Source organism: Coregonus clupeaformis, unplaced genomic scaffold, assembly GCF_020615455.1.
Source record: "Coregonus clupeaformis isolate EN_2021a unplaced genomic scaffold, ASM2061545v1 scaf0479, whole genome shotgun sequence".
Classification (NCBI taxonomy): Eukaryota; Metazoa; Chordata; class Actinopteri; order Salmoniformes; family Salmonidae; genus Coregonus; species Coregonus clupeaformis.
Genome location: NW_025533934.1, coordinates 247,501 through 275,333, shown reverse-complemented (window position 1 = coordinate 275,333; position 27,833 = coordinate 247,501). Strand labels below are relative to the sequence as shown.

General features: G+C 43.4%; 1 protein-coding gene across 1 annotated transcript in view; it reads left to right on the top strand.

Annotated features, from left to right (window-relative positions):
• Positions 1 to 27,833, top strand: part of LOC121563788 (ras-associated and pleckstrin homology domains-containing protein 1-like) — a 167,871-nt gene that overhangs the window by 24,258 nt on the left and 115,780 nt on the right. The window contains 1 exon segment of the mRNA XM_045215604.1: positions 14,090 to 14,169. The gene's annotated coding sequence lies outside the window, so the exon portion shown is untranslated.

The following is a 27,833-nucleotide window of genomic DNA, read 5'->3' as shown; positions in this document are numbered from 1 at the left end:
AGTGGGTGGAAACGTGCTTTGGTGATGAAATGTCACATCCTTGTGTTATAAAATATATAAAACATATCATTAACATTATATTCCAAAAGTCAGATTTCCTAACCTTAATACATCCGATAATAAGAACCGAGCTCTGTTGACATTGCGGCTCAGGTTTCTCATAACAACTTTGAGGATTTTACATTTTGTGGTCATTTGTCTTCAAAGTTGATTCTGAGTGTCGCAATAAGCGAAATTAGCTTGACACAAGCTGAATTAAATGTAAAGGGCTTTGACATTTCAGAGAGACGCTTGTTTTTGTGAGTAATGTTCTATAAACAACATTAATTTGGAATTGATATGAAAAGCTTATATTAAACTATTAAAGTACTACATGTCATGTCTCAAAATCGATATCCATCTGACCTCCTATTGTTTTATGTCCTGCATAAAGGGAGCCTGTCAGGTAGCCAGTTGAAATATGACGAGTTCAAGGGGTAAGGGAGCCTGTCAGGTAGCCAGTTGAAATATGACGAGTTCAAGGGGAAAGGGAGCCTGTCAGGTAGCCAGTTGAAATATGACGAGTTCAAGGGGAAAGGGAGCCTGTCAGGTAGCCAGTTGAAATATGACGAGTTCAAGGGGAAAGGGAGCCTGTCAGGTAGCCAGTTGAAATATGACGAGTTCAAGGGGTAAGGGAGCCTGTCAGGTAGCCAGTTGAAATATGACTAGTTCAAGGGGAAGTGAGCCTGTCAGGTAGCCAGTTGAAATATGACGAGTTCAAGGGGTAGGTGAGCCTGTCAGGTAGCCAGTTGAAATATCAACTTACTTGAACAGTAATGTTCCGCCTTGAACAGTAATGTTCCGCCTTGAACAGTAATGTTCTGTTTTCAACAGTAATGTTCCGCCTTCAACAGTAATGTTCCGCCTTCAACAGTAATGTTCCGCCTTCAACAGTAATGTTCCGCCTTCAACAGTAATGTTCCGCCTTCAACAGTAATGTTCCGCCTTGAACAGTAATGTTCTGCCTTGAACAGTAATGTTCCGCCTTGAACAGTAATGTTCCGCCTTCAACAGTAATGTTCCGCCTTCAACAGTAATGTTCCGCCTTCAACAGTAATGGTTTGTGGTTATTTTAGGACAAACCAAATCAGACAAATAAGGGAAGTCCTTGCTCTTTGTTTATCTATAATGTTGGGAAGGAGCTTCATAGCCTTTCCGTCACTGCTTTGCCTCTGGGTCCAAACACTGAGACACAGTAAGGTTACATGCGTCAATCACTTTGAAGGTTAGTGCTGTTTGTACTGAGTACAATCTCAAAGCAAGGGGAAGTTGTCTTGTTTATCAGGTCATAATCACAGGGACTGATATGTCTGGCGGTGCTATATAACAATATCTGTGGCGGTGCTATATACCAATATCTGTGGCGGTGCTATATACCAATATCTGTGGCGGTGCTATATACCAATATCTGTGGCGGTGCTATATACCAATATCTGTGGCGGTGCTATATACCAATATCTGTGGCGGTGCTATATACCAATATCTGTGGCGGTGCTATATATACCAATATCTGTGGCGGTGCTATGTAACAATATCTGTGGCGGTGCTATATACCAATATCTGTGGCGGTGCTATATACCAATATCTGTGGCGGTGCTATATACCAATATCTGTGGCGGTGCTATATATACCAATATCTGTGGCGGTGCTATGTAACAATATCTGTGGCGGTGCTATATACCAATATCTGTGGCGGTGCTATATACCAATATCTGTGGCGGTGCTATATACCAATATCTGTGGCGGTGCTATATACCAATATCTGTGGCGGTGCTATATACCAATATCTGTGACGGTGCTATATACCAATATCTGTGACGGTGCTATATAACAATATCTGTGGCGGTGCTATATACCAATATCTGTGGCGGTGCTATATACCAATATCTGTGGCGGTGCTATATACCAATATCTGTGGCGGTGCTATATACCAATATCTGTGGCGGTGCTATATACCAATATCTGTGACGGTGCTATATACCAATATCTGTGACGGTGCTATGTAACAATATCTGTGACGGTGCTATATAACAATATCTGTGGCGGTGCTATATACCAATATCTGTGGCGGTGCTATATACCAATATCTGTGGCGGTGCTATATACCAATATCTGTGACGGTGCTATATAACAATATCTGTGGCGGTGCTATATACCAATATCTGTGGCGTTGCTATATACCAATATCTGTGACGGTGCTATATACCAATATCTGTGACGGTGCTATATACCAATATCTGTGGCGGTGCTATATACCAATATCTGTGGCGGTGCTATATACCAATATCTGTGGCGGTGCTATATAACAATATCTGTGGCGGTGCTATATACCAATATCTGTGGCGGTGCTATATACCAATATCTGTGGCGGTGCTATATAACAATATCTGTGGCGGTGCTATATACCAATATCTGTGGCGGTGCTATATACCAATATCTGTGGCGGTGCTATATACCAATATCTGTGGCGGTGCTATATACCAATATCTGTGGCGGTGCTATATACCAATATCTGTGGCGGTGCTATATACCAATATCTGTGGCGGTGCTATATACCAATATCTGTGGCGGTGCTATATACCAATATCTGTGGCGGTGCTATATACCAATATCTGTGGCGGTGCTATATACCAATATCTGTGGCGGTGCTATATACCAATATCTGTGGCGGTGCTATATACCAATATCTGTGGCGGTGCTATATACCAATATCTGTGACGGTGCTATATAACAATATCTGTGACGGTGCTATATACCAATATCTGTGACGGTGCTATATACCAATATCTGTGACGGTGCTATATACCAATATCTGTGACGGTGCTATATAACAATATCTGTGACGGTGCTCTCTGCAGACCAGACAATGGGTGTCTAGTCAGATGAGAGTTGTGTAGTCAGATGAGCGTTGTCCAGGTAGGCTACTTTTAATCCGGTAAAATAAAAATTTTAACAGCTCTTTTGATAAAATAACCTGGCAAATTACATTGTTTGTCACTCAACTGATAAAGCCTAATATTGCACACAAGCCATTTTACAAACATTTTAAATGCTGAAGGTGACTCCTTGGTTAGCGCACGAAGCTGGGCATATCGTGCAGTTTGATACGCTGCTGATATTGCCTGGGGTTGTTCGGTTGTTCGCAAAATGACTTGTAGTTCAATGACTCAACACAATTACATGCTTAGTTCCACACTGAAGGAGAGGACACAGTTGTCGCAAAAGATGAGGTATTTTCGGGAAGGTAGAAAGAAAGTAATTTGAGCAACAACAAAAAAGTGAACCGGGGACCGAGGCATATCGGTGAATCATTACATCCCTACCTAATATAATATTAACTACTGCAGAATTAAGCAGTTCTTGCACTAAAATTATACATCAAATGTACATTTTTAACTTGAGAACAGGAGTTAAAAAGAATTTATTTATTTAAGCATCTTGAGAGAATGAATTGGCGGTTAGGGACTGTCTGTAAGGTGCTGTGTTTATCAGCGTCATAAAAGCTGATTAGTATTTCAACCACATAAAATATACAGTACATCCAAGCCAAATTGAAATTTTATCAGAAACATGTTGGGTCATTTTCACAGCTTTTAATTCCCTTCAAACTGGTGTCATTTGGAAATGTTGCACTGAAAATCTTTCCAGATTTTTTTTTGGGGGGGGAGTTATTGGATTTTCTCTACGGGGAAGATTACAGGATTGTGATTGTCAAGGAAACAAAACAGGAGGTATATTTAACATGCCAGCCAGAGTCACATACATGTTTTCCCCCCAAGCTATAGCACACAATAGTTTACATACAGCAGGATTTTAAAGGACCAAAGAGTTTGGTCTGCTTCATGTTTTTATTTTAGGGAAAAAATATTGCGATACCCATCCTAGACCTAATTCTCTCCCGGTCCCTAAACGTCTTTGCTGTGCGAGAGAAACCGATGAAAGAACTTAACCAATATCAACTGCAATAGATCGAATGAATGCTTCAATCTATGTATGACATTATTCTGGTGAGTCTTATTTTTTATTTTTTTGGTCATTTAGCAGATGCTCTTATCCAGAGCGACTTACAGGAACAATTAGGGTTAAGTGCCTTGCTCAAGGGCACATCGACAGATTTTTCACCTAGTCGGCTCGGGGATTAGAACCAGCGACCTTTCGGTTACTGGCACAACGCTCTTAACCACTAAGCTACCTGCCGCCCTAAGACGTCCCAGTAATGTAAGTGTGTTGCCTAATGTGAAAACTGTGATTTACAGTACTGTAGCATATTACTTTCAGCACTTCTAAGGGCGATTTGAAACGCATATCTTGCATTGTTTGCTATTGGATTAACTGGTAGTTAAAACGACCTAAATTGAAAAGATATCATGATGTTGTGATTTTAAGACAATGTTCTCATTACATTTCACAATAAACTTATATTTTGAATCAATGGTTTGTGTGGTGAGAGATGTTTACAATCCAAATGAATGCACAATGACAGATTTTGAATAAAGGACTGGCTGCGTTACAAGTGTGACCAGTTTGGAGTTTTATACTAAGAGTTGTGAAAATGTACCACATACTTGTGAAAAAAGTACCAAAGCGATAAAAAAAAACTATAAAATAAAAAAAGTGATTGTGTTGAATTGTGTTTGGGAAATAAATATATAAAAATAAATAGTGGCACACTATACAGTGCATTCGGAAAGTATTCAGACCCCTTGACTTTTTCCAAATGTTGTTACGTTACAGCATTATTCTAAAATGGATTAATTTGATTTTTTCCCCTCATCAATCTACACACAATACCCCATAATGACAAAGCAAACACAGGTTTTTAGAAATGTTTGCTAATATATTAACAATAAAAAAACGATATTAACATAAGTATTCAGACCCTTTACCTTCACCTATGGCAGCGATTACAGCCTCGAGTCTTCTTGGGTATGACGCTACAAGCTTGGCACCTGTATTTGGGGAGTTTCTCCCATTCTTCTCTGCAGATCCTCTCAAGCTCTGGCAGGTTGGATGGGGAGCGTCGCTGCACAGCTATTTTCAGGGCTCTCCAGAGATGTTTGATCGGGTTCAAGTCTGTGCTCTGGCTGGGCCACTCAAGGACATTCAGAGACTTGTCCCGAAGCAACTTCTGCGTTGTCTTGGCTGTGTGCTTAGGGTCATTGTCCTGTTGAAAGGTGAACCTTCACCCCAGTCTGAGGACCTGAGCACTCTGGAGCAGGTTTTCATCAAGGATCTCTCTGTACTTTGCTCCGTTCATCTTTCCCTAAATCCTGACTAGTCTCCCAGTCCCTGCCGCTGAAAAACATCCCCACAGCATGATGCTGCCACCACCATGCTTCACCGTAAGGATGGTGCCAGGTTTCCTCCAGACGTGATGCTTGGCATTCAGGCCAAAGAGTTCAATCTTGGTTTCATCAGACCAGAGAATCTTGTTTCTCATGGTCTGAGAGTCCTTTAGGTGCCTTTTGGCAAACTCCAAGCGGGCTGTCATGTGCCTTTTACTGAGGAGTAGCTTCCGTCTGGCCACTCTACCATAAAGGCCTGATTGGTGGAGTGCTGTAGAGATGGTTGTCCTTCTGGAAGGTTCTCCCATCTCCACAGAGGAACTCTCAAGCTCTGTCAGAGTAACCATCGGGTTCTTGGTCACCTCCCTGACCAAGGCCCTTCTCACCCCGATTGCTCAGTTTGGCCGGGCGGCCAGCTCTAGGAAGAGTCTTGGTGGTTCCAAACTTTTTCCAATTAGGAATGATGGAGGCCACTGTGTTCTTGGGGACCTTCAATGCTGCAAAAATGTTTTGGTACCCTTCCCCAGATCTGTGCTTCGACACAATCCTGTCTCGGAGCTCTACGGACGATTCCTTCGACCTCATGGCTTGGTTTTTGCTCTGACATGCACTGTCAACTGTGGGACCTTATATAGACAGGTGTGTGCCTTTCCAAATCATGTCCAATCTATTGAATTTAGCACAGGTGGACTCCAATCAAGTTGTAGAAACATCTCAAGGATGATCAATGGAAACAGGATTCACCTGAACTCAATTTCGAGTCTCATCGCAAATGGTCTGAATACTTATGTAAATAAGGTGTTTCTGTTTTTTTATTTTTAATAAGTTTGAAAACAACTCTAAAAACCTGTTTACTTTGTCATTATGGGGTATTGTGTGTAGATTGATATAAAAACAACTTTTAATCCATTTTAAAATAAGGCTGTAACGTGACAAAATGTTGAAAAAGTCAAGGGGTCTGAAAAAATAATAATATAATAATATGCCATTTAGCAGACGCTTTTATCCAAAGCGACTTACAGTTTACGTATGGGTGGTCCCGGGGATCGAACCCACTACCCTGGCGTTACAAGAGCCGTGCTCTACCAGCTGAGCTACAGAGGACCGAAAAAGGTAGAAGTAATATTTAATTCAGTACAGAAATGTGTAGGTGGCTTAATATAGCCTGTCCCGTGGCTCAGTTAATCCCATACCCGGGGTACATTTTGCCAAGAGACCACCTTTTTTTTGTTGGGAAAAGCTATGTTTCTAAACTAATCTTTACATGAATTGGGATTATTTCAAGGGATACACAAAATCCTGAAATATATGTTAATATCTTTGTTAGAAAGTGATGCTGAATGTAAAAAAATGTCTCAATTTACCCCACTCTCCCATAAATTACATAATGCACGTTCATTTATTCAGTAGTTATTATTCAACATATCCTCCCCCTGGGATTTTGAACTCACAACCTGTGTCAGTCATCAGTTATCCTGACAGTTCTCTCATGTTTGATTGACTTATTTCAGCCATTGTAGGGCTTTTTTTGTATAGTTGTCTAATGTTGGTGGGGAATATAACCCTGTTTTTTAATTATTTAAAATTATTAGTATTATTATTTAATTTAATTAATTTTAATATCAATCTGAAGAAAAGTTATTCTTGAGTGTACTTTTTAAACAAAGTGCATTCACCCTATTTGCTTACACCTATCGAGTTTCAGATCTACACAAGTGGTTAGTGTTTCGCCTAACTATTCTGGTCCAATAAGCACATTCCATAGAGACATCCCTTTACTGTGACAGACAGTGGTTAGTGTGTTCATCATTGGTGCTGGTGGCCTGGGTTTAAGACCTGACCTGCTAGGGCCCTACTCTCACATTCTCAGCAATATACTGTATGTTCATTAATGTTAGTTATTTGGCAACATTTACAACACCCCTAACTGATCTAATTAAAATCAGATTCTCATTGAAAGATGGGAAATCTGTAGGATCTTCTCTTGAGCACAAATTATGACCAAATGTCCACTACCTCATAAATTATCAGTATTTATTAATTCTATATTAATATTATGCTATTTTGTATTTTTTGACGCTGATCGTAACTTTTTTTTTTTTTACATAATGTCTCCGCTGTCATTTTCTATGACCGAAAACATCTTCTGGACATCAGAACTGAACGTTCTGCTTACTTAGGACCGGACCAGGCCCTAACCCCTGAGAGGCAGGAGAGGCGGCATCCTGGCAATACTACGTCAGCAAGCAAGTAGACCGCCATTGCCCTCTGTTCTATTGTCCGAACGTACAGTCACTGTAGTCCAAACTCGATTAGCGCCGTTCGAGACTGTCCTATCAACAGGACCTGAAAAACTGTAATATTCTATGTTTCTCTGAGTTGTGGCTGAACGAGGACATGGGTAATAAACATCTTGGTGGTTTTTCTATGCGTCATTAAGACCGGATGGCAGACTCGTGTAAGACGAATGGTGGGTGTGTCTCTTTTGTGCACCAGCTGTTGTTAACAATCTCTAATTTTGAGGTCTCGAGTTTTTGCTCGACCTGAGTTAGAATAGCAAATTAAAGCTGCAGACCACACTATTTACCAAGAGTTTTCATCTATATTTTCGTAGCGGTCTATTTACCACCACAAACCGATGTTGGCACTAAGACCGCACTCAACGAGCTGTATAAGGCCATAAGCAAACAAGAAAATTGTTGACAATGTTGATGACTACGATGCTGTTTCCACTTTGCTTCTTAATATAAATCCACAAGCGTTCTATAATTACACTGTTAGTTTGTGTTTCTTACATCTGCAAACAGCTAGTTTTAATTTTTCTTAGCAAGTTGTGGCTAAGTCGTGTTAGGCGCTAATGCTAATTGCTAGTTAATAAACGTACTGAGTCAGAGCAAACGTAGCTACCTATACAGTCTGATATCAGTGATGGTGTAGGCCTAGATCTGCATATTGTTTGTGCAACGGTATCTTCTAAATCAGAGGAATAGGCGAAGCATGAATATGTTGGCTACATGAAGTAGCTAAGATAACAACATTTATTGTAGCCAAAGATTATAGGGTCCCCTAGGAAACACTGACCAACACTTTGGTTCCTACTCTGTCAAAATGACTCTTCCCTGGCATTTTCATTATCTTCTAACTACAGAATTAGAATACTCATGATTATTTCCATGATTCCAACGGTTCAGTGTTTTGATCAAAATCTCAAGTCAAATCGCAATTGCAACATTTGGTTAACAATAATGCCTACGTGTTGTGCCCATATCGTACAGCCCTACGTGGCAGTGTTGAAATGATCTGAAATGAGTGCAGGAAATGCAGAAATTGATGAAAATGCAGAAAAAATATTTTGGGTTGAATTGAACGGTATAAAACAATCAGAATGGAGAGAGAATCATTGACATCACTTAGAATGTATGTGTTGCCACCCTAGGGTCACGACCTACTCATAAAGCACACTTAGAATGTATGTGTTGCCACCCTAGGGTCACGACCTACTCATAAAGCACATTTTAAAAATATATATATATATACAGTGATATGATATTTTGGCCACATCACCCAGCCCTAAGGGAAACTGAAATCTGTTTTACCTCATTTTTACCACCTGTGCAACTAGAGGCGACAACTTTCATTTAGTCGTTTCGCGGAAACAGATTAAGCCAAATCCTAGACTAAATTGCATTTTTAAACTCGACTAACTGAAATGGCATTTCTCAGACATGGTTTAAAACAGCTTCAGACTTGCCCTAGTCTAGATTTAAAAAATAAAAAAAATCTCCAGAAGGACGATTAGTTAATCTAGATCTAAATGAAAGCTTAATTTAAACCTGGCCAGAGGCAGGTTTTACTTCAGATTAATGGCAGTGAAGGAAAATTGATGACCTGGACTATTTTCAATGATGATCAAAGAGCACCACTAAGGCAAGACAGAAGGGGGGTTATAGACGGGAGCAACCCACTGAATTTCCGTGGCAGTTTATTTACAAAGAAAATGCAGCTGACATTTTTATTGTTGAGGCAAGTCTTTCATCTGGCTCTCTTAGGGGAAGCCCCATCCCTTCTTCCCTACAAGTACTAATCACCTTGAGGTTTTTGGCGTCTGGAACCTTACTTTGTGAAACAGTAGATTTTGTGTGGTTGAAGTGAACCGACTATGCAAACAGAGCCTCACACTGAAGATGAGGATAACCCAGATGTTCCCGGGGTTGAGGCAGACATTGACAGGACTATCCTGCGGAGACGCCTTTACTGTGCAGCACTTTTCACAACAAAGATGGCTCAAGTGATTTGAAGCAAACAATAGCCATGGATTGGTCACAAAAAGGTTTTTTATTCACAAATGGAAATGTCGGGACCCCGAACTGGTGCTGTTTTGAGAACATTGGTACTGCTGCTGCTTCATGTTCCTCTCCTCCTCCTCCTTCATAACCACCTCAACATGAAGAACATTAGTACTGCTGCTCCTCCTCTTGAATTGCCGAATCGTGCTATTTGTTCTCGATAATTGGGTGGTTTGACACAATTCACTTCAAGAGTTTTTTTTTTTTCTAAGTCTGAACATTTTCTTTTACCTCCCTCCATTGTTTGGTTTAGGTGACTTGCTCCAAATCCACACAGTGCTGATGTATTAGCGTCCCATCCCTGGTTTCTGAAGCATCCTCAGGTCAGCACCAAGTGCACATCGTTAATCCAATTAAGCTTCACAAACACACTGGTTAGTCCGTATTTACCTTCGTCTGGGACTCACTAGTCTAGAACTAATTAATCTGAAGTTAAGCAACATCTCAGAAAGCCATTAAAAAAAAAAAATCTAAATACATATTTATGTAGAATAAGCCTAGTCCTGATTTTAAAGTTTAATTTGTCTGGGAAACCGCCCCTAGATCACTTTTACTCCTCACACAGAAACGCATACAAGGCCCTGCCGATGGCAAATCAGACCATAAATCTATCCTCCTGCTTACATGCAAAAACTCTAACAGGAAGTACCAGTGACACGCTCAATACGAAAGTGGTCCGATGAAACGGATGCTAAGTTATATGACTGTTTCGCTAGCTCAGACTGGAATATGTTCTGGGATTCATCCGGCTATGACGCTCGACGGATGTGGCAGGGTTTGCAAATTATTACGGATTACGAAAGAAACCCAGCCGCGAGCTGCCCATCGACACAAGCTAAATGCCTTCTATGCTCGCTTTGAGCATCACTGAACCATGCATGAGAGCACTAGCTGTTCCGGATGACTGTGTGATCTTACTAGTCAGCGCAAGCTTCAAGTTCTTTGGTGTCCACATCACTAAGGAATTAATATGGTCCACACACTAACACAGTTATGAAGAAGTTATATCAACACCTCTTCCCCCTCAGGAGGCTGAAAAGATTTTGCATGGCCCTTCAGATCCTGAAAAAGTTCTATAGCTGCACCATTGAGAGCACCTTGACTGGCTGCATCACCGCTTAGTATGGAAACTGCACCGCCCTCCATCGCAATGCACTACATAGGGTGGTACGGTCGGCCCAGTACATCACTGAGGCCGAGCTTCCTGCCATCCAGGACCTCTATACCAGGTGGTGTCAGAGGAAGGCCCAGAAAATTGTAAAAGACCCCAGCCACCAAAGCCATTTACTATTTACTCTGCTACCGCACGGCAAGTGGTACCGGAGCGCCAAGTGTGGATCAAAAGGCACCTGAACAACCTTTACCCCCAAGCCATAAGACTGCTGAACAGTTAATCAAATGGGTACCTAGAGTATTAATTGCATTGACCCTTTCTTGTACTGACTCTCTTACACTGACTCTATGCACACTCACTGGACTCTACCCACACACTCACTGGACTCTACCCACACACTCACTGGACTCTACCCACACACTCACTGGACTCTACCCACACACTCACTGGACTCTACCCACACACTCCCTGGACTCTACCCACACACTCACTGGACTCTACCCACACACTCACTGGACTCTACCCACACACTCACTGGACTCTACCCACACACTCACTGGACTCTACCCACACACTCACTGGACTCTACCCACACACTCACTGGACTCTACCCACACACTCATTAGACTCTACCCACACACTCACTGGACTCTACCCACACACTCACTGGACACACACATGCACATTGACTCAGTACTGGTACTCCCTGTATACAGTGGTGGAAAAAGTACTCAGTTTTCATACTTAAGTAAATATACCTTAATAGAAAATCACTCAAGTAAAAGTGAAAGTTACCCAGTCAAATAATTATTGAGTAAAAGTCTACAAGTATCTGGTTTTAAATGTACTTAAGTACAGTGGTAGAAAAATTACTCAATTGTCTTACTTGAATAAAAGTACAAAGTTAAAGTAAATACTATACATAATATTGATTATATTAAGCAAACCAGACGGCACGATTTTCTATTTTTTTATTTTTAAAATTTCGGTCAGCCTGGGGCGCACTCCAACACTCAGACATAATTTACAAACACAATATTTGTGTTTAGTGAGTCCGCCAGATCAGAGGCAGAAGGGATGACAACGCGTTATGTTGATAGGTGCTTGAATTGGACCATATCGCTGTCCTGCCTGAGCATTTGAAATGTAACGAGTACTTTTTGGTGTCAGGGAAATGTATGGAGTAAAAAGTACATTGTATTTTCTTTAGAAATGTAGTGAAGTAAAAGTAAAAGTTGTCAAAAATATAAATAGTAAAGTAAAGTACAGATACCCCAAAAAACTACTTAAGTACTTCAACTTTAAAGTAATTTTACTTATGTACTTTACACCACTGCCTGTATATAGCCATGTTATTACCTCGTACCCCTGCACATCAACTACTGGTACTCCTTGTATATATAGCCTCATTACTACCTCGACCCCTTGACTTTTTCCACATTTTGTTAAGTTACAGCCTTAATCTAAAATAGATTTAATTTTAAAAAATGTCCTCATCAATCTACACACAAAACCCCATAATGACAAAGCGAAAACAGGTTTGTCTAAATTTTTGCAAATTTATACAAAATAGAAAACAGAAATACCTTATTTACATAAGTATTCAGACCCTTTACAATGAGACTCGAAATTGAGCTCAGGTGCATCCTGTTTCCATTGATCATCCTTGAGATTTTTCTACAACTTGATTGGAGTCCAACTGTGGTAAATTCAATTGATTGGACATGATTTGGAAAGGCACACACCTGTCTATATAAGGTCCCACAGTTGACAGTGCATGTCAGAGCAAAAACCAAGCCATGAGGTCGAAGGAATTGTCCGTAGAGCTCCGAGACAGGATTGTGTCGAGGCACAGATCTGGGGAAGGGTACCAAAACATTTCTCCAGCATTGAAGTTTGGAACCACCAAGACTCTTCCTAGAGCTGGCCGCCCGGCCAAACTGAGCAATCGGGGGAGAAGGGCCTTGGTCAGGGAGGTAACCAATAACCTGATGGTCACTCTGACAGAGCTCCAGAGTTCCTCTGTGGAGATGGCAGAACCTTCCAGAAGGACAACCATCTCTGCAGCACTCCACCAATCAGGCCTTTATGGTAGTGGCCAGACGGAAGCCACTCCTCAGTAAAAGGCACATGACAGCCCGCTTGGAGTTTGCCAAAAGGCACCTAAAGGACTCTCAGACCATGAGAAACAAGATTCTCTGGTCTGATGAAACCAAGATTGAACTCTTTGGCCTGAATGCCAAGCGTCATGTCTGCAGGAAACCTGGCACCATCCCTACGGTGAAGCATGGTGGTGGCAGCATCATGCTGTGGGGATGTTATTCAGTGGCAGGGACTGGGAGACTAGTCAGGATCGAGGGAAAGATGAATGGAGTAAAGTACAGAGAGATCCTTGATGAAAACCTGCTCCAGAGTGCTCAGGACCTCAGACTGGGGCGAAGGTTCACCTTCCAACAGGACTACAACCCTAAGCACACAGCCAAGACAACGCAGGAGTGGCTTCGGGACAAGTCTCTGAATGTCCTTGAGTGGCCCAGACAGAGCCCTGACTTGAATCCGATCTAACATCTCTGGAGAGACCTGAAAATAGCTGTGCAGCGACGCTCCCCATCTAACCTGACAGAGCTTGAGAGGATCTGCAGAGAAGAATGGGAGAAACTCCCCAAATACAGGTGTGCCAAGCTTGTAGCATCACACCCAAGAAGACTCGAGGCTGTAATCTCTGCCAAAGGTGCTTCAACAAAGTACTGAGTAAAGGGTCTGAATACTTATGTAAATGTGATATTTCAGTTTTTTATTTATAATACATTTTCAAAAATGTATATAAACCTGTTTTTGCTTTGTCGTTATGGGGTATTGTGTGTAGATTGATGAGGGGAAAAAGCAATTTAATCCATTTTAGAATAAGGCTGTAACGTAACAAAATGTGGAAAAAGTCAAGGGGTCCGAATACTTTCTGAAGGCGCTGTACTGTAAATAGCCTCATTATTGTTTTTATTGCGTTACTATTTTCTGTTTGTATTCGCAAATGTTCTTACTTTGAAACTCCACATTGTTGGTTAAGGGCTCGTAAGTAAGCATTTCACTGTAAAGTCTACACCTGTTGTATTCGGCACGTGACAAATATTTGATTTACGTAATTGATGTGTACAGTAACGGTTGCATTTAGCTGAGTCTGCAGAAGGCAGAGGGAATAGGTGGATTGATATTCGGCGTTGAATCCACATGAATTATAGTTCTGCCCCCCCGAAATAAATAAATAAATAAATAAATAAATGACTCTCTTCTCTTCTCCTTTCCTTCAGGGTGATTTTAAACATCAGGTTGTTTCCTGACAGACTCAGAGGGCAGTGAGCTTGGCTGGCTAGCTATACTTCACCACAAGGTAAGAACTGTAGTTATGCTGTAGTAGAACATTATACATCTCTTATTCTGTGCACGCACGCACGCACTCATTACGTCCATGGCTCAGCTGTCTTACTATCCCCATATCCCAGCTGTCACCTTACTCCCATATCGCTTTCCTCTTTACTGAATATTTCCACTCTAAAGGTTCTCGCTGTCTGTGTGGAAAACAATGCGGAGTAATGGAGGCTGCTGGGGGTATATGTATGGGTTTGGTCAGCGTTGTGGTCATCCCCTCAGCGGATTTAACTTTCTTTAGGAAAAAAGCCTAAATGTTGGAAACAAACATCATTATTTTGTCATCCAGAGTCACATTTTATTTATTTTCCAGGCTAGAGCACACAATATTTTACATGCAGCAGGTTTTTAAAGGACCAAAGTGTTGTGTCTGCTTCGTGTATTCATTTTTGCCATGGAAAAATGTTTGCGATACTGGTGTCCTCACAGCCCTAGACGGAAGCAGAAGTGAAAATGCCATGTCTGTCATTTGTACACGAAGGCCTACTATTTATGGCACTGCCAATGCCAAGACAGAGTATGTCTTTTAGGCAGATTACTGTTGAGTCATATTCTGGATAATTAGTAACAATTCATTTCTCAACCTGGATCATCCATGTGAACAGCTATCATCCACTCCACTCTGTTAGTGTGTTACTTCAGGAGGCTGGTGGCTAATTGGGGTATTTGCCTGGAATAGCACACTGCACCCTCCATCCCTCTCTCATCCATCCCCCTCTCACCCCTCTCTCCATCCCTCTCTCCGTCCCTCTCTCCATCCCTCTCTCACCCCCTCTCTCCATCCATCCCCCTCTCATCCCCCTCTCATCCCTCTCTCCATCCCCCTCTCATCCCCCCTCTCCATCCCTCTCTCATCCATCCCTCTCTCCATCCCCCTCTCATCCCCCTCTCCATCCCTCTCTCATCCCCCCTCTCCATCCCTCTCTCATCCATCCCCCTCTCATCCCCCTCTCATCCCCCCTCTCCATCCCTCTCTCATCCATCCCTCTCTCCATCCCTCTCTCATCCATCCCTTTCTCCATCCCTTTCTCCATCCCCCTCTCATCCCCTCTCCATCCCTCTCTCATCCATCCCTCTCTCCATCCCTCTCTCCATCCCCTCTCCATCCCTCTCTCATCCATCCCTCTCTCCATCCCTCTCTCCATCCCCCTCTCCATCCCTCTCTCATCCATCCCTCTCTCCATCCCTCTCTCATCCATCCCTCTCTCCATCCCTCTCTCATCCCCCTCTCCATCCCTCTCTCATCCATCCCTCTCTCCATCCCCCTCTCCATCCCTCTCTCCATCCCTCTCTCATCCATCCCCCTCTCATCCCCCTCTCCATCCCTCTCTCCATCCCTCTCTCATCCATCCCTCTCTCCATCCCTCTCTCATCCATCCCTTTCTCCATCCCTTTCTCATCCCCCTCTCATCCCCCTCTCCATCCCTCTCTCATCCATCCCTCTCTCCATCCCTCTCTCCATCCCCCTCTCCATCCCTCTCTCATCCATCCCTCTCTCCATCCCTCTCTCCATCCCCCTCTCCATCCCTCTCTCATCCATCCCTCTCTCCATCCCGCTCTCATCCATCCCTCTCTCCATCCCTCTCTCATCCCCCTCTCCATCCCTCTCTCATCCATCCCTCTCTCCATCCCCCTCTCCATCCCTCTCTCCATCCCTCTCTCATCCATCCCCCTCTCATCCCCCTCTCCATCCATCCATTCACCCCTCTCTCCCTCCATCCATTCATCCCTCTCTCCATCCATCCATCCCTCTCTCCGTCCCTCTCTCCATCCCTCTCTCCATCCCTCTCTCCATCCATCCATCCATCCCTCTCTCCGTCCCTCTCTCCATCCATCCATCCATCCATCCCTCTCTCCGTCCCTCTCTCCATCCATCCATTAATCTCTCTCTCCATCTCTCTCTCCATCCCTCCATCCATCCCTCTCTCTATCCATCCATTCATCCCTCTCTCCATCCATCCCTCTCTCTATCCATCCATTCATCCCTCTCTCCATCCATCCCTCTCTCTATCCATCCATTCATCCCTCTCTCCATCCTTCTCTCCATCTGTCCATCCGGCAGGCAGGCTGGCATTCTTTGTTGTAGTCTGGATCTATTTGTGTCCCAGGCGGAACAGGCCTCCCAGTGTCCCAGGCGGAACAGGCCTGCCAGTGTCCCAGGCGGAACAGGCCTGCCAGTGTCCCAGGCGGAACAGGCCTGCCAGTGTCCCAGGCGGAACAGGCCTCCCAGTGTCCCAGGCGGAACAGGCCTCCCAGTGTCCCAGGCGGAACAGGCCTCCCAGTGTCCCAGGCGGAACAGGCCTCCCAGTGTCCCAGGCGGAACAGGCCTCCCAGTGTCCCAGGCGGAACAGGCCTGCCAGTGTCCCAGTCGTTCGTTCTAAATGTTCCATTGCCATACTGGCTGGCAACGTTCTTATCCCTTGCTTGCTAGCTAGCCAACTACGGCTAACTTACAGTCACGTCAAACAGTGCAGCCAGAATAACAACAGTAGCTGCATTTGCGTTTGTTTAAGCTGTTTTCTGGTGACATTTATTTGGATACATCGATAAATAACAATGAGCTAATGAGGTGTGATTTCGCCTGGCATAGAAAATGTGCTCTCTCCTCAGGAGACTGTTGTTCAGAGGAGCTAGCTAACACAGCTAACACAATCACTTCAAACTGAAGCTGGAAAGACTGCAAACTAGCTGTACTTCGTTTCGTTTGACCTGTTTTCTATTGATAGTTATTTTGTATGTATCCATAAAAATGATGCTGATTCATGATTTCAACTGGCAGAGAAAAGCTGCCTGCTTGTCTGACTCATCCCGACTCCCGACTCCCGACTCCCATTCATTACTATGGGACATAATAACCTGCCCGGGGACTGCGGCTGAAAACCGGCACTTTTACTGAAACGTAGTAAAACAGGCCCCCAGTGTCCCAGGCGGAACGTCCCTGTAAAAATAAAAAATAAATAAACTCAAACATCTGGAGATCGAATTTGAATATTGGAACATTGTTGCAAATGTTGGAGAGACAGACGGCAAGGTTTATACAAATGTCCGCTGTTGAAAACTAAATGTTAGTCTAAATGAGAGAATGTCTAAATGCTTTTTATATAGGAGATAAAGTTTATAAATTGCCTGGCTGGGCTGATGAGACAGTGGATTGCGCAGTCAGATGGAACAGAGTAAACAGGCATTTTAAAGTCATAGATTTAGCCGGTGGTAATTTGTGGAATAGACACCGGCTGGAATGCGGTTTAAACCAATCAGCATTCAGGATTAGACCCACCCGTTGTGTAAGTGGTCAGAGAGCATAATAGGCTTTCCATCATGACTCATACTCTAAGGCTACGTCCAAAACGGCACCCTATTCCCTATGTAGTGCACTACTTTTGACCAGGACCCGTAGGGAATAGGGTGCCGTTTGGATCTCAGCCTCTAAGACTGGCCAGTCTAAAGGCTTTAGTCATACAAAAACTATACTTAAATCCCAACTGGTTCTCTAGCAGATTAGTAAGAATATGTCACTCTGTGTTCAAGAATGGCCTTTTTCCCTTCATTCAGATTACAACCTCTCACTTTCGGTTATTTGAAAATGAAATAATCTCCAAAATATCACTTTTTAAAACAAGCCATAGAAAGCTGGTTGCAATTTCAGTTTCATCCACCAGAAAATACAGAAAAAATATTATGGTTAAACCCAAATACTAATTGATAAAAAATGTTATTTTTGGAAAAAAATGTTTTTAAAACGTTATCTTTGTAAATTATATCATAAATAGGACTGGTGGAGTTATGTCATACATGCAGTTAACAAAAATATGGAAATGTCTGCTCTATCCAAAATGACAACCAACTAATTGCAGCATTACTGCAAAAATGGAGGAGGAAAGTGGAAAGGGGAGAAGGTAAGGAACTTGTCTGTCAGCATGAAAGACCAACAATGGCTAAAGAAAATAGGTGATAAATAAAATAAAAAGTATACCAGTTTAATTTAAGGTTGGAAAATAGTTGGGAGGAGATTTCCGATGTACCGATTCCACGGCACACGTTTTTCAATTTAAATTATTATACAAAATTCTTGCAACCAGTAGAATGTTATATATATACAGTGCCTTGCAAAAGTATTCATCCCCCTTGGCGTTTTTCCTATTTTGTTGCATTACAACCTGTAATTTAAATGGAAGTGTTGAAGTGAAATGAAAGAAATTACTTGTTCCAAAAGAAATAGAAAAATAAAAAAAACGGAAAATTGGTGCGTGTATATGTATTCACCCCCTTTGCTATGAAGCCCCTAAATAAGATCTGGTGCAACCAATTACCTTCAGAAGTCACATAATTAGTGAAATAAAGTCCACCTGTGTGCAATCTAAGTTTTCACATGATCTGTCACATGATCTCAGTATATATACACACCTGTTCTGAAAGGCCCCAGAGTCTGCAACACCACTAAGCAAGGGGCGCCACCAAGCAAGGGACACCATGAAGACCAAGGAGCTCTCCAAACAGGTCAGGGACAAAGTTGTGGAGAAGTACAGATCAGGGTTGGGTTATAAAAAAATATCAAAAACTTTGAACATCCCACAAAGCACCATTTCGATCCATTATAAAAAAAATTGAAAGAATATGGCACCACAACAAACCTGCCAAGAGAGGGCCGCCAACCAAAACTCACGGACCAGGCAAGGAGGGCATTAATCAGAGGCAACAAAGAGACCAAAGATAACCCTGAAGGAGCTGCAAAGCTCCACAGCGGAGATTGGAGTATCTGTCCATAGGACCACTTTAAACCGTACACTCCACAGAGCTGGGCTTTACGGAAGAGTGGCCAGAAAAAAGCCATTGCTTAAAGAAAAAAAATAAGCAAACACGTTTGGTGTTCACCAAAAGGCATGTGGTAGACTCCCCAAACATATGGAAGAAGGTTCTCAGATGAGACTAAAATTGAGCTTTATGGCCATCAAGGAAAATGCTATGTCTGGCGCAAACCCAACACCTCTCATCACCCCGAGAACACCATCCCCACAGTGAGGCATGGTGGTGGCAGCATCATGCTGTGGGTATGTTTTTCATCGGCAGGAAATGGGAAACTGGTCAGAATTGAAGGAATGAAAGTATCTATATCCACAGTAAAACAAGTCCTATATCGACATAACCTGAAAGGCCGCTCAGCAAGGAAGAAGCCACTGCTCCAAAACCGCCATAAAAAAGCCAGACTACGGTTTGCAACTGCACATGGGGACAAAGATCGTACTTTTTGGATAAATGTTCTCTGTTCTGATGAAACAAAAATATAACTGTTTGGCCATAATGACCATTATGTTTGGAGGAAAAAGGGCGAGGGCTTGCAAGCCGAAGAACACCATCCCAACCGTGAAGCACGGGGGTGGCAGCATCATGCTGTGGGGGTGCTTTGCTGCAGGAGGGACAGGTGCACTTCACAAAATAGATGGCATCATGAGGAAGGAAAATGATGTGGATATATTGAAGGAACATCTCAAGACATCAGTCAGGAAGTTAAAGCTTGGTCGCAAATGGGTCTTCCAAATGGACAATGACCCCAAGCATACTTCCAAAGTTGTGGCAAAATGGCTTAAGGACAACATAGTTAAGGTATTGGAGTGGCCATCAGAAAGCCCTGACCTCAATCCTATAGAACATTTGTGGGCAGAACTGAAAAAGCGTGTGCGAGCAAGGAGGCCTACAAACCTGACTCAGTTACACCAGCTCTGTCAGGAGGAATGGGCCAAAGTTCACCCAACGTATTGTGGGAAGCTTGTGGAAGGCTACCGAAACGTTTGACCCAAGTTAAACAATTTAAAGAAAATGCTACCAAATACTAATTGAGTGTATGTAAACTTCTGACACACTGGGAATGTGATGAAATAAATAAAAGCTGAAATAAATAATTATCTCTACTATCATTCTCTCTACTGAAATATATTTTGATTTGTTTAACACTTTTTTGGTTACTACATGATTCCATATGTGTTATTTCATAGTATTGATGTCTTCACTATTATTCTACAATGTATAAAATAGTAAATACAAAGAAAAACCCTTGAATGAGTAGGTGTGTCCAAACTTTTGACTGGTACTATACATGGAGGATATGAAATTATGCAGAAAATAATTTTGATAGAAGCCACAATCTATCTGCAGTATTAAAGTTGATCTACCTGCTAAAAACATCCAAGTCAGACCACATCTGACCTTTTTGAAGTCAGAATATACAAAACAATGAATAACACACACACACACACACACACACACACACACACACACACACACTGGCTCATGACAGCATGGGGCTGGAGGCAGGAAGTGATTGAATGATGTCATCACTCCCTAAGGACATTGGCTAACGAAGGGAGGGATGTTGGCCCATTATTGTCCTAGTTGTGGTTCACTCGTTCCCCGTCCCCCCCCCTCCTCGTCCCCGATTCACTCTGCTGTTCTTCCCTGGCTCTCCGGAGGAGGAAGGAGGGAGGGAGAGAGGGAACAATTGCCTGGCAGAGAGAGGCTAACTAGCAGTGTTCTCTCCATTCCTCAGTTTCCCCAGTGACTGGCTGTGATGCAGCTCATGGATACATTTCACTCTGTTGTGCGGCGCTGGCTCAGTGGAGAAGTAAGAGTGTGTCCCCAAATGGCACCCTATTTCCTATATGGTGCACTGATGTTGATCAGAGCCCTAAGGGGAATACGATGCAACCTACGGTAGGGAGGGAACCGGGAACAACACCCTGGCAGAGACAGGCTAGCTAGCAGAGTGGGGCTTTGCCTTTTTGGTGTTGGTTGGATAGGCGTCAGCTCCATCAAACCATTGAGAATGGAAAGCTAGTTCGGAGACCAGCCCCAGGGTTTAGCCTGTCTGATTGCGTTGGCTCTGGAGCTCTCCTGGCTGGCGGGCGTGGCCCATTTTACTGTGTGGACATAGTCGAGTTTAGTGTTTACTCCGGGAGAGATCAGCTATGTCTGACGTCATACTGGAGCGGTAATGAACTAGCAATAATATTAGGACGAGCGGCAATGACTAGAATACAGTAGAATAGAATACAGTATATACATATGAGATGAGTAAAGCAGTATGTAAACATTATTAAAGTGACCAGTGTTCCATTATTAAAGTGACCAGTGATTCCATGTCTATGGACATAGGGCAGCAGCCTCTAAGGTGCAGGGTTGAGTAACCGGGTGGTAGCCAGCTAGTGATGGCTAATTAACAGTCTGATGGCCTTGATATAGAAGCTGTTTTTCAGTCTCTCTCTCCCAGCTTTGATGTACCTGTACTGACCTCGCCTTCTGGATGATAGCGGGGTCAACAGGCCGTGGCTCGGGTGGTTGATGTCCTTGATGTTCTTTTTGGCCTTCCTGTGACACCGGGTGCTGTAGGTGTCCTGGAGGGCAGGCAGTGTGCCCCCAGTGATGCGTTGGGCAGACTGTCCACCCTCTGGAGAGCCCTGCGGTTGCGGGCGGTGCAGTTGCCATACCAGGCGGTGATACAGCCCGACAGGATGCTCTCAATTGTGCATCTGTATAAGTTTGTGAGGGTCTTAGGGGCCAAGCCAAAGCGCTGTTGCACCTTCTTCACCACACTGTCTGTTTGGGTGGATCATTTCAGATTGTCAGTGATGTGTACGCTGAGGAACTTGAAGCTTTCCACCTTCTCCACAGCGGCTCCGTCGATGTGGATAGGGGCGTGCTCTCTCTGCTGTTTCCTGAAGACCACTATCAGCTCCTTCGTTTTGTTGACGTTGTGGGAGAGGTTATTTTCCTGGCACCACTCCGCCAGGGCCCTCACCTCCTTCCTGTTGGCTGTCTCGTCATTGTTGGTAATCAGGGCTACCACTGTTGTGTTGTCTGCAAACTTGATTATTGAGTTGGAGGTGTGCGTGGCCACGCAGTCATGGGTGAACAGGGAGTACAGGAATGGGCTGAGCACGCACCCTTGTGGGGCCCCAGTGTTGAGGATCAGCGAGGTGGAGGTGTTGTTTCCTACCTTCACCACCTGGGGGCGGCCCGTCAGGAAGTCCAGGATCCAGTTGCACAGGGCGGGGTTCGGACCCAGGGCCTCAAGCTTAATGATGAGCTTGGAGGGTACTATGGTGTTGAAGGCTGAGCTATAGTCAATGAACAGCATTCTTACGTAGGTATTCCTCTTGTCCAGATGGGATAGGCCAGTGTGCAGTGCAATGCCAATTTGCATAGTCTGTTCAATATTGGGGCGGTAAGCAAATTGAAGTGGGTCTAGGGTGTAAGGTAGAGGTGATATGATCCTTGACTAGCCTCTCAAAGCACTTCATGATGATAGAAGTGAGTGCTATGGGGTGATAGTCATTTAGTTCAGTTACCTTTGATTTATTGGGTACAGGAACAATGGTGGACATCCCGAAGCAAGTGGGGATAGCAGACTGGGATAGGGAGAGATTGAATATGTCCGTAAACACTCCAGCCAGCTGGTCTGCGCATGCTCTGAGGACGCGGCTAGGGATGCCGTCTGGGCTGGCAGCCCTGCGAGGGTTAACACACAAATGTCTTACTCACGTCAGCCACGGAGAATGAGAGCCCACAGTCCTTGGGAGCGGGCCACGTCGGTGGCACTGTGTTATCCTCAAAGTAGGCAAAGAAGCTTGTCCGGGAGCAAGACGTCGGTGTCCGCGACCTGGCTGGTTTTCCTTTTGTAGACTGTGATTGTCTGTAGACCCTGCCACATACGTTTCGTGTCTGAGCCGTTGAATTGCGACTCCACTTTCTCTGTACTGACGTTTTACCTGTTTGATTGCCTTACGGAGTGAGTAGCTACACTGTTTGTATTCCACCTTATTCCCAGTCACCTTGCCATGGTTAAATGCGGTGGTTCACACTTTCAGTTTTGCGCGAATGCTGCCATCTATCCACGGTTTCTGGTTTGGGTAGGTTTTAATAGTCACCGTGGGAACAACATCCCCTTTACACTTCCTGATGAACTCAGTCACCGTGTCCGTGTATACGTCAATGTTATTCTCAGAGGCTACCAGGAACATATCCAAGTCAGCGTGATCAAAACAATCTTGAAGTATGGATTCCGATTGGTCAGACCAGCGTTGAATAGACCTTAGCACGGGTACTTCCTGTTTTGAGTTTCTGCCTATAGGAAGGGAGGAGCAAAATGGAGTCGTGATCTGATTTGCTGAAGGGAGGGCGGGGGAGGGCCTTGTAGGCATTTCGAAAAGTTGAATAGCAATGGTCCAATGTTTTCTCAGAGCGAGTACTACAGTCAATGTGTTGATAGAACTTCGGAAGCATTTTCCTCAAATTTGCTTTGTTAAAATCCCCAGCTACCCTCAATGCAGCCTCAGGATATTTGGTTTCCAGTTTGCATAAAGTCCAGTGTAGTTCCTTGAGGGCCGTCGTGGTGTCGGCTTGAGGGGGAATATACACGGCTGTGACTATAACCTAAGTAATTATTTTGGGATGTAATGCGGCTGGCATTTGATTGTGAGGTATTCCAGGTCGGGTGAACAAAAGGACTTGAGTTTCTGTATGTTATCACAATCACACCATGAGTAGTTAATCATGAAACGCCTTTCTTCTTCCCGGAGAGTTCTTTATTCCTGTCTGCGCCATGAACTGAGATCCCAGCAGGCTGTATGGACGGGGACAGTATATCCGTGAAACAGAGTATGTTACAATCCCTGATGTCTCTCTGGAAGGAGATCCTCGCCCTGAGCTCGTCTACTTTATTGTCCAGAGACTGAACATTAGCGAGTAATATACTCGGAAGCGGTGGATGGTGTGCACGCCTCCTGAGTCGGACTAGAAGTCAACTCCGAATACCTCTTCTCCGCCGTCGGCGTTTTGGATCAGCCTCTGGGATAAGTTCAATTGCACTGGGGGGTACGAACAAAGGATACAATTTGGGAAAGTCGTATTCCTGGTCGTAATTCTGGTTAGTTACCGCCGCTCTGATATCCAAAAGTTATTTCCGGTTTCATGTAATAACACAAAAAAACATTCTGGGCTAATAATGTAAGAAATAACACACAAAATACTGCAAAGTTGCTTAGGCGCTAGAAGCAGAGCTGCCATGTCTGTTGCTTAGGAGCTAGAAGCAGAGCTGCCATGTCTGTTGCTTAGGAGCTAGAAGCAGAGCTGCCATGTCTGTTGCTTAGGAGCTAGAAGCAGAGCTGCCATGTCTGTTGCTTAGGCGCTAGAAGCAGAGCTGCCATGTCTGTCAGCACCATCTTACCAACAGTGGATTACCATCATTGTAGTTAATTAACACATTTTGTGAGCAAAACTATGTAGAATGTTGTCCTGTTGGCAAATACAACTCCCTAATACATTGCACAGTTCATGCTGGATCTGATTTATATCTGGAGAAACTGTGCGACGTGCGCATTTAGCTCACAGAAAAATCCAGAACAAAATGGAATTCAAATAATTGAACCGAAGTTGGTCAATGAGTTGTTTAATTGCCGAAATGTCGGTTAATCGCTCAGCACCAGAGACAAGAGAGAGCATGATAATTAGTTTGGATCAGTCATGTAAATAAAAGTGCTGAAAACCATTTAAAAAAATATATTTTACAAACTTGGAGTTAAAGTATCGATTTTAATATGTAACTATAGATTTCCCCCCCCCCCCATCACTAACTACCGTTGGTGTGTCTGTGTAGACTTGTGGCCGTAATGAAGAGTCAGCCCAGACTCCATGGCCCTAGTTTTCTCGTGACTATGTGGAGTTATTGTGTTCAGAAACATTTAGCTTGTTTTCCTCTCTGCTTACAGCTCCAATATGTCTCTTCTGAAGCATTACAAGGACTTCATGTGAAATCCTTTGGTGAGATGGCGGGAAGCTGTATTGAGCAATGTTCCACTTTGCTAACTCACTTCCTCCTGTCCTGGCTGTCTCGTGGTGTGGGCGTGTGTGGTGGTGGGTTAAGAGAGTGCGAGAGTGATATTCGGAGGTGTGGATGGAGAGAGTGATTATAAAGGTGTGGATCCCTATGTGCCACAGCCCTGTACCTGTCTGGCCAGTCTGTGGTGTTACAGGCTTTGGTTTTTTCATTTATATTTCAAGGTTGGACATTAGCACGTGGGGTGTACTGATTGATCACCTCATTAGTCAGTATGTGTTACACCTGTGCTGATTTGTCATCTCGTTAGTGGGAAGGTGTTTCACCTGTGCTGGCCCAGGTGATATTTAAGAGTGCTCTAGTTGTCTTGATAGATTTGGAGGTTTAACTCCTTTTAGTTGTCTTGATAGATGTGGAGGGTTGACTCCTCTAGTTGGCTTGATAGATGTGGAGGGTCAACACCTTTAGTTGTCTTGATAGATGTGGAGGGTTAACTCCTTTTAGTTGTCTTGATAGATGTGGAGGGTTAACTCCTGTAGGTAGTTGTCTTGATAGATGTGGAGGGTTAACTCCTTTTAGTTGTCTTGATAGATGTGGAGGGTTAACTCCTGTAGGTAGTTATCTTGATAGATGTGGAGGGTCAACACCTTTAGTTGTCTTGATAGATGTGGAGGGTTAACTCCTTTTAGTTGTCTTGATAGATGTGGAGGGTTAACTCCTTTAGTTGTCTTGATAGATGTGGAGGGTTAATACCTTTAGTTGTCTTGATAGATGTGGAGGGTTGACTCCTCTAGTTGGCTTGATAGATGTGGAGGGTTAACTCCTTTTAGTTGTCTTGATAGATGTGGAGGTTTAACTCCTTTTAGTTGTCTTGATAGATGTGGAGGGTTAACTCCTTTAGTTGTCTTAATAGATGTGGAGGGTTAACTCCTTTTAGTTGTCTTGATAGATGTGGAGGGTTAACTCCTGTAGGTAGTTGTCTTGATAGATGTGGAGGGTTAACTCCTTTTAGTTGTCTTGATAGATGTGGAGGGTTAACTCCTTTAGTTGTCTTGCTAGATGTGGAGGGTCAACTCCTTTAGTTGTCTTGATAGATGTGGAGGGTTAACACCTTTAGTTGTCTTGATAGATGTGGAGGGTTAACACCTTTAGTTGTCTTGATAGATGTGGAGGGTTAACACCTTTAGTTGTCTTGATAGATGTGGAGGGTTAACACCTTTAGTTGTCTTGATAGATGTGGAGGGTTAACACCTTTAGTTGTCTTGATAGATGTGGAGGTTTAACTCCTTTAGTTGTCTTGCTAGATGTGGAGGGTTAACACCTCCAGTTGTCTTGATAGATGTGGAGGGTTAACTCCTTTAGTTGTCTTGATAGATGTGGAGGGTTAACTCCTGTAGTTGTCTTGATAGATGTGGAGGGTTAACTCCTTTTAGTTGTCTTGATAGATTTGGAGGTTTAACTCCTTTTAGTTGTCTTGATAGATGTGGAGGGTTGACTCCTGTAGTTGTCTTGATAGATGTGGAGGGTTAACTCCTTTTAGTTGTCTTGATAGACGTGGAGGGTTAACTCCTTTAGTTGTCTTGCTAGATGTGGAGGGTCAACTCCTTTAGTTGTCTTGATAGATGTGGAGGGTTAACACCTTTAGTTGTCTTGATAGATGTGGAGGGTTAACACCTTTAGTTGTCTTGATAGATGTGGAGGGTTAACACCTTTAGTTGTCTTGATAGATGTGGAGGGTTAACACCTTTAGTTGTCTTGATAGATGTGGAGGGTTAACTCCTGTAGGTAGTTGTCTTGATAGATGTGGAGGTTTAACTCCTTTAGTTGTCTTGCTAGATGTGGAGGGTTAACACCTCCAGTTGTCTTGATAGATGTGGAGGGTTAACACCTCCAGTTGTCTTGATAGATGTGGAGGGTTAACTCCTTTAGTTGTCTTGATAGATGTGGAGGGTTAACTCCTTTAGTTGTCTTGATAGATGTGGAGGGTTAACTCCTGTAGTTGTCTTGATAGATGTGGAGGGTTAACTCCTTTAGTTGTCTTGATAGATGTGGAGGGTTGACTCCTGTAGTTGTCTTGATAGATGTGGAGGGTTAACTCCTTTTAGTTGTCTTGATAGATTTGGAGGTTTAACTCCTTTTAGTTGTCTTGATAGATGTGGAGGGTTGACTCCTGTAGTTGTCTTGATAGATGTGGAGGGTTAACTCCTTTTAGTTGTCTTGATAGACGTGGAGGGTTAACTCATTTAGTTGTCTTGCTAGATGTGGAGGGTCAACTCCTTTAGTTGTCTTGATAGATGTGGAGGGTTAACTCCTTTAGTTGTCTTGATAGATGTGGAGGGTTAACACCTTTAGTTGTCTTGATAGATGTGGAGGGTTAACACCTTTAGTTGTCTTGATAGATGTGGAGGGTTAACACCTTTAGTTGTCTTGATAGATGTGGAGGGTTAACTCCTGTAGGTAGTTGTCTTGATAGATGTGGAGGTTTAACTCCTTTAGTTGTCTTGCTAGATGTGGAGGGTTAACACCTCCAGTTGTCTTGATAGATGTGGAGGGTTAACACCTCCAGTTGTCTTGATAGATGTGGAGGGTTGACTCCTTTAGTTGTCTTGGTAGATGTGGAGGGTTAACTCCTTTTAGTTGTCTTGATAGATGTGGAGGGTTAACTCCTTTAGTTGTCTTGATAGATGTGGAGGGTCAACACCTTTAGTTGTCTTGATAGATGTGGAGGGTTAACACCTTTAGTTGTCTTGATAGATGTGGAGGGTTAACTCCTTTAGTTGTCTTGATAGATGTGGAGGGTT